The sequence below is a fragment of the Triturus cristatus genome, chromosome 6, assembly GCF_964204655.1.
Source record: "Triturus cristatus chromosome 6, aTriCri1.1, whole genome shotgun sequence".
Lineage (NCBI taxonomy): Eukaryota > Metazoa > Chordata > Amphibia > Caudata > Salamandridae > Triturus > Triturus cristatus.
In genome coordinates this window covers 1,908,707,207-1,908,715,853 of record NC_140589.1, presented here as the reverse complement: position 1 = coordinate 1,908,715,853, position 8,647 = coordinate 1,908,707,207, and positions in this window count along the sequence as shown.

The following is an 8,647-nucleotide window of genomic DNA, read 5'->3' as shown; positions in this document are numbered from 1 at the left end:
TTACTACAGTAATCTAATGAGCAACTAGAGTGCTAACATTCTGAATTTATGGCAAATGGGTGACACATCTAAATGCCTTCTTGATTAAATCGAAGTAGTCAAGTCAAAAAGCACTTTATTCGATTATTTAAAAATCATAAAAGTATACTATACAGATACATAATGTTACAAATTTCCAGAGCATATTATACAAATAAAATTTTAATATATAAAAGGTCTGTGACATATACATATAAATCCACACAAATATACACTAAAAATTTATAGTAGCAGATGTTTCATGATTCATAACCCCAATATTTCATATATTACAAGAGAATTGATTTAAATTATGTTATTTGATCTCGAGTAAACATTTACAGAACCAGCTCCTACATTAATCTGGAGTCTCTTCCTTCTAGCACGGATTGAAGCAATCAGAAAATTGGCTACACCAAACATCACTAAAGGGGTCTCCATTAATTGAAGATAATACAGTGCGGGTTTAAACTGTACAAACCCCTTTTCCCTTAACAGTGGTCTAATGAACTTTTTCCTACTTTCTGCAAAGAAAGAACAGAAAAACACAAAATGTGTCTGATCCTGGTCGGAGAAATTATCACAATCACAAGGTATATTTTCCTTTGGGTTACACCATTTATCGTAAGTACCCAACAGAAAATGGGCTTGATTAAATCTAAATTTTGTTAGAAGCCACCGGTGATAGGGTCTGGTAACAGTAGTCAAGTAGGGTTGGATTGACAAGGACGAGATCAACAAATAGTGTGACCTAACTGTTGGCTTAGTGATTTCCTTTGCTTCTCGTTCTAATTCTCGTGATTTTATGAATTGAGTTTTTACCCAAGTAATATCTTCCTTGGTAAGATTTTCCGGATTCAAATATAATTCAGGGCGACCCAGAAGTGCTGCAGATGTTTTAATAAATGTCAACCACAAAATGTCGGCCACTCTATCCCTCCCCATACAATCACTAATAATCTTGTGGTTTAGTGTAAGGTTGGGGTTCAGCCAGGTTCTGATCCATAGTAAAAGCGGTGCCAAATTTAGCATATCTGTAATGTACCCTATCCCTAGCTCCATATGAGCTGCAAAGGATGATGTAGATTGGGGGAGACCCAAGACAGATCGAAGAAATTTATTTTCTTCTCTCTGTATCGGGGCTAGATCTTTATAGCCCCAAATTGCTGCCCCATACCTTGCTATGGCTAGGGTTTTTGATCTATAGATTGTTAATATGGCCTCAGCTGGTTTGCCACCCAATCTTTTCGCAAAGCCTAATATAGCCGCCGATGATCTTTTCGTTGGCTGCTACTTTATTAGCAACTTGGGGTGCCCAAGACCCTGTGTCATCAAACACTACGCCAAGGTAGGTGAACACTTTCACTCTCGTTATTACTAAGCCATTACAAGAGAGGGTTTTCATGTTCTTCCTACCTTTCCCTATGGCCATGACATGCGATTTCTCTACATTTGTCACGAGGTCCAGATTTTGCATAAAGTCCCCAAAAGAATTTAGCAGATGTTGTAGACCTACAGGGGTCCTTGACAGCAGCACCGTGTCGTCAGCGTATAATAAGACCGGCACTGGGGTTCCCCCCATGCGTGGGACATCAACGGATGCAGCCGCCAAGGTAGAACCCAGTGAGTTTATATATAGAGAAAATAGCATTGGGGCCAGGATACACCCCTGGCGGACTCCCCTGCCGGACTTGAGACCAGCGGTACACTTCCCGTCTTGTGTCATACGAATGACCGCTGTTAAATCTCTGTGGAGCTCTGCCAGGAAGTTCACCAAGGCCCGATCTAAACCCAGCTCCAGGAGCATTGTCCACAGTTTTGACCTATTAACTAGGTCAAAAGCCGTGGACAAGTCCATAAAAGCCAGGTAGATTGCCCCTTTTGTCGCTACAGTATATTTGCTGACTATTAGATGTAAATTCAGGCACTGGTCTTCGGTGCCTCGTCCAGTTCTAAAGCCATACTGTGCATTACACATGATGTCATTATTAGTAACCCAAGAGTAGATCTTAGACAGGATAACCTTCCCTAGTATTTTAAATGACAAGTCCAATAATGATATGGGCCGATAGCATCTAGGGTCCCCCCTCTGGCCCTTCTTAAAAATCGGGACAATAATAGCCCGTGACCAGGAAGTAGGCAATCTACTATTATCAGTGCAGGCTATATTAAAGACATTAGTGAGAACTACAGACCATATATTAGGATGTGCTTTAAACATGTCAGCTGGTACCCCGTCTGGGCCAGGGGCCTTATGAGCAACCGTGTCCTCTATGGCCTTTTGTGTTTCTTTAATTGTAAATCTCAGTGGGGGCTCCAATTGGTCGCTCACTATCGGAATAAAAACATCTGCTGGGAGGCCACTACCATAGATTTTCCCAAAATGGTCTAGCCATTCACGTTCAGATATATTTAGTTCAAGCGGGGTATTTTCCTTATCATTAAAAAATGGAGAATTGACGATTTCCCAGAATTTGGAACTATTCCTAAGACTGCCCTTATCATACAAGGAGTCCCAAGCGTTTTTTTTTATATCATTCTTCCGGGACTCAACAGTCATTTTATAATGTTTTCTTAACCTGGCCACTTCCTCGTTATCTCTGGGTCTCTTTTTTAGTTCCACCAATAGGTCTCTATGGGCTTTTGAGCACTTTGAGTCAAACCACCCATGTGGTTTTTGCTCCTTATATGATGTCTTACATGTTAGGTCCACAGCCACTTGCTGGCATATTAAGTCAAATGAGGAGATAATATCCCCACCCAGCCTTAGTGGATCCAAACAGATATTAATTTCCTTGCCCACCTTATCACTTAGTGTAGTATAAAAAGCCTCTGGGATTATTTTACTCCATTTTAGCCGTCTCCCCTGATCTTGAACGGTTAATTCCAAGGGAGGTACTATATTTATATTTTCAGGAAGTAAATATGGATTGTTATTACGTAATTCCAATAACACTGGGTTATGATCACTAAATGTAGCGTGTATTGCATTGTAAAAGATGACATTTTGCAGCAAGGCTGGAGAGACAAATATAAAATCTATAATAGTGTTACTGTTCCTAGCACTATATGTTGCTACCCGGTCATTGATGTCAGAAAACTCCGGTTCGGCTAGATCAACATCGGGCAGTAATTCTTCTAGAGCAGCCCCCTTTGTTGAGTGTTCAAAATGTGAGCAGGGCAAGAAATCAATATCTGTTATATCCCTATATTGGCAGTTTAGCTGGCACAAGTGTGCGTTAAAATCCCCGAGGAGGATTAAATGAACAAAAGTGTTTTGACCTTTCTTATAATTCGTTAAAAACTTTGCCAATGCATTAATGTTTTCATTACAATGCGTACCACATGGGGCATTATAGAAGTTAACATACAAGATTTTATGTTTGTTTGGTAAAGTAAATTCCAGAGCTAGAAAATTAGGGGATGTGGAGCTTAGAATTTTTGCGGTACCCATATGTTTCACAGAAATTAGGAACAAAAGCCCCCCTCTGTCTCTCCCTGAACTTGTAGCTAGGGCAGCTTTGGAATACGATAAATATCCATCTATCCAAAAGTTGCATTCCCTATCCCAGGTTTCCTGGAGTGCCACTACATCATACTCCTTAATTTGTTCCAACCATATGCTGTCGGCCCTCTTAGAACGAAGCCCTGCAATATTCCAGCTTATGATTTTAACTGATTTCCCAGCTCCCCTGTCTACAATAGGGATGCCATACATCTGTGACTTAGGGTCAGCGTAGCAGGTAAGTCAATCATTTTCATCCAGATGAGATAAGGCTGTGTATCTATTTGTTAAATCCAAGGTGGCTCTATTAGGTGGTCTGTTGACATCAGTATGTCTTGGGATGGAACCTGGTGTCTGCAGGGCCCAAGATGATAAATCAGTTGGACGTCTCGGGGCTTCTTGTTGACCACCATCACACAAGAATGATTTGGGAGGGTTTGGCCGGGGATAAAAATAACCTAAAGGAACCACACGAACCCCTCCTGCCTTGATAACAGTAGCATCCCAAAACAGGCGAGCAGCCACATGGGGTCTATTAAAATTTATAATGATACAGTCTCCCGGTAACTTTTTTAACGTATGGCCCAACCAGTTGACTCGTCTCGCCGTCATGATGTGAGTAGATATATTTTTTGGGCCTGTACAGTTTTCATCACACCATAACTTGACATTCTCTAATAGTGTACCCTGTGACTCTTCCTCCTCTGGGCTTAAAGGTGGGATATTTACTAGGACGGCGACGAACGGAGTTGCCTTAGGTGGTAGATTAACACGGGACTTTATACGTAACCTTGTTACTCCCTGTGGGGTTCCGCCTTTATTCGCAACAGTATTTGCCAAGGAGGCATTGGGGCTGCCCTCTTCATGGCCCCGTTCCCTAAGATCCTTATTCTTAGTTAGAAAAGTAACTATTTTAGGTGGTTTTGGGCGTGTTTGAGTGTGTGGAGGTGAGGGCCGACTTAAGACTAGAGGCTTGTCGTTCCCTGTCACTTCCATAGGTGGATCATGGTCAACGGAAATCCCTAATATTTTAGGTTGCGGGCAATCCGGTGTTATTAGTGGTACCAGCTTATTTATCTGATCACATTTCCCTAATATTTCCGACACACATTCTCTCAAGGTCTCAATGATATCGTTTGCAATGTGGACAAGGGTAGTTTCTAACTTGTCCGTAAGTACTTTTTCCACCATATCCTTCAAGCGTATTTCAAAGTTACTTATAGCTGGGCGCGATTTTGAGAAATAGTGCACATTCTTCTTTAATGGTCTCCTTGGCAGCCTTTTAGCGCGCTTAATGGCTGTGCCGGTGGCCTCTCGTGTGGGGCTTGGGACAGTGTCTGTACACGATGGAATGAGCACCCCGTGGGTTGTTGTAGTACATTGGTCCTGAGGTAATATATCCCTAGCAGGAACGATTTGGATCACAGGTTCCAGAGGTATGACTTGTCTGCTGGGCAATGGGGACACAAGGGAGTCCAAACATGTTTTTGCCAACCCTAGTTCCCGTTCTTTCTCCGCAATCTCTTGATTGAGTTTCCCCACGGCAGAGGTAAGGTACGACATGATGTTATTTGATGTAGTAGTTATACGAGGTACCTTCACTTTCCCCGTCCCCCCGAGGGTTGATGATGGCTGTTTGCGCTTACCCATGGTATGGCGTTGTGCTCAGGGGGTGAGCCGGTCCCGTCCCTTTTCGTCCACTGACGGCCACAGACGGTCCCGCCCTTGTCCCGGGCTTCGCCCGGCGCGTCCCGCGACGCGGGCCTCAACTGTTCTTATGGGCGCCTCCTGGCGCAGGCACTGCGTTCAATGTGTGCACCGCCACTAGTGCTACCGGGAAATGAAGTCCCGGGGCGGCGACGCTGACTCTGGCACCCTTTGACTCTCGGCGGTGGCGGTAGTGGCGTGGATCGATTCTGTGCAGGCTGTACAGGTAAGTGTCTCTGCTCCAAAAAACAAAGTATTTCCTACTGAGGAGACTGTAATAAATGAGGAAATTAGGAAACTTCATAACAAATAAGTCTCCCAAGATGGCCACCAGAGACAAAAGAGCCCAAATGCAGCACAAATATCACCCAGATGTAGCCCAATGACAGAAGTGTGCAAAACACTTTTTATTTTTTGTGTTTTTGCAGTTTTATATAGTGCAGACTTGTCAGGTATTGTAGTGCTTTACATGAGCATTGGTTACATCACACAAGAACAAATTAATTTTGGTTGTAGACATGGGGAGATTAAGTGATTTGACCAGAATCACAGACTGTCGAGCTGAAGCAGAAACTCCAACCTGGTTCCCCATTTGCAAAGTCTGCAGCTCTGGAAGTAACACCACATCCTCTCCCCTAAGTGCAACATTTAATCAAGTGGTCAACTGGATAAAAAAACATAAAGATAACAAATAATTTAAAAGTTCTTTGTCGCTATTTGAAAACTCAGAAAATATGTCCTCATTTTAGTTTTTTAGAGCACTAACCATAATTTTGATGCAAATAAGACCCTCTCATATATGTAATTTCTAAAGGAAATGCTCTAGGTATTGCAGTTTTGATTACATCAAGATGACGTCAGGCGTTCCACACTTTTGTAATAAATATAGAATGTTAGCAATCTAGTGGTTCATTAGGATACAAGAGAGGCAGAGGCCAAGGGCACAGACTCTGAAAATTGAAGGCAGGTAGGAGGGTGCAGAGGCAACAATTTGACCACACTGGGCAGGCAGGAAGGGCAGTGGCAGCACAACAGACTATGGAGGGCAGTGGAAAGGGGGGCAGGGGCCACAAACCAACAATACAGGACTGGCAAGAGAGGCTGTGGCAATATAATAGACCATTGTGGGCAGAAGGAAGAGGCAGTGGTAGTACAACCATACATGCCAACAGACCCGATTCAGCCAGGAAACGTCCAATGTTTTTAAGCACAAATGGGCTTTATTTGATCTGTCTCCTGTCTACAATCTCCTCTTTTTCAATGTAACTCAAAGGGGAAAATCAATACCCCAGTTTTTTTCAAAATCTCCCTCTTACCAAGTTCAAAATGTTCGCAAGTATGGTACATTGGATCATGGAAGGCAGGAGGAAATGGGGTAGGGACATGGACTCAGATAACAGAGGACAGGAGGGACATGGAGAGGTGCACCAAACTGACCCTACAGGGCAGGCATCAGGGTTTGCAGCAGCACAATACACCACACAGGGCATGCGGGACGGGAGTGCAGCACAACAATCCATAGAAAGCAATAGGGAGGGGACAGGACCATGCACATGGACAACAGAGAACAGAGGGGAATTAGGCAATGGTAGCTAGCTGACCATAATGGACAGACAGGATCAAAAGCTGCAGCATAACAGACCATAAAGATCAGGTGGGACGGATCAGGGGAATTACAATGGAACAGACAAGCCAGGAGGGAGGGAATAGGGGTCTGCACATGGCAACATAGAGCTGGGGGCAAGGGGGCAGGGCAGGAGCAGCAAGATGACCATGGAGGTCAGGCAGGATGGGCACTAGAAGCAAGACACACCATGGAGAGCAACAGTGAGACTGATGGCATACACACAGACCATGGAGGAAAGGTGGGAGAGGGTCAGGGACTGGTACATCATGCTAAATGGAGGGCAGTGGCAGCACATCAGACCATGCATGGCAGGAGGGATGAGGCTTGTCCATGGATTCAGACAACAGAGGATAGGGAGGAGGTGGATGGGACAGCAAGCTAACTGTTCAGAGAAGGTGGGTATTAGGAACTTTATTGTTTTTAAAATGTGTGTCTTTGCGAACTACTTAAAATATGAACAAGTATGCAGCATAATCTCACTTTTATTCAGGAAGACCCTCCACCCCCATCGCAAAATGTAATGCCCGTGAAAAGGGTAGGTGAACGCAGTGTTATATAGAATATAGTCCTGAGAGCACGATTGAAAGTGAAAACTAGATATAGTGTATGGTATAAACTATGCACCAAAAAGTGTGATATAAGATGAACCAAGGCGTGAAATATAATATGCAATCCGTTGTGCGCAATGACAGATTCATTGGAGAGCGCGAGATAGCACAGGGATTAGCGCGTGCTATGCGATATGCACCTTGGAGTGTAATATGCATAGGGCAGTGTTGTGTAACCTAACTAGTCTCTAAAGTTGTAATATAAAATATGTGCTGGGGAGTGTAACGTTGCATATGCACTGTGATAAAGATCTGGATCCCAGATTGTAATATGTATAGCATAGCGCTGTGCGTTATAACATAGGCATTGAGGAAGGCATGTTAGATGGGGCAATATAACCTGTGCGAAGGCAAGTGTGGCATGACATATTCACGGTGGTGGTGTTACAGTGCACATCGGCTAGAGAGTGTTATAGCATAAGCACTAGCTGGTGGAATACAACACAGATGTGTGTGGCACTCGGCGGCCACTGGTGGGTGTAACACAGCATTGGGCTCAACCAGGAGCGCGCTGTGACTCTCAAGTGAGGTTTGTCTCCTTTCCAGAGAGTAAAATAAAAAGTATTACACATCCGGCGGTGGATGTATGTTTTATTAACCGTGAGGGGGGTTTCTTGCATAGTTTTGGTTGAATTTTTGTCAAATCCCCTTTGAATGGCTTGGTGTGTGTGTGTATTAAATGTGCCAGTCAATAGCTACCCATGTTTGTATAAATAAACGACAAGGGTGTCTACTTGGAGAGTACCCACCGGCGGGGGCGCTGGGATTCGGCACGGCAGGGCGTCAGACACGTCAAAGCTTCACTAGCGGTGTAAATACATTCCATGTGGATTCATTGTATGCCTTTTAATGAATATCATGCAAATCGTCATGGTGATAGGTACGTAAGGTTTGTCCAGCATGTCCTAGGTTTCTCTATAATTATATTTAAAAAAAAATGTTTTAAAAACAAAGGCCGGCCCCGGGAGATGGGGTCCCTGGGGCCATAAGTGGCCTGAGGAGGGGGGTAACGCAGTCCCCCTCCTAAAGAATTACCAAAAAAAAAAAGGCCATGCCCCGGGGGTTGGGGTCCCCGGGGCCGATTAAGGCCTCGGGAGGGGGGCCACGTGGCCCCTTTCCAATTTTTTTTTTTTCTAAAAAAACAATGAGGGGGCAGGCCTTGGGGGATGGGGTCCCCAGGGC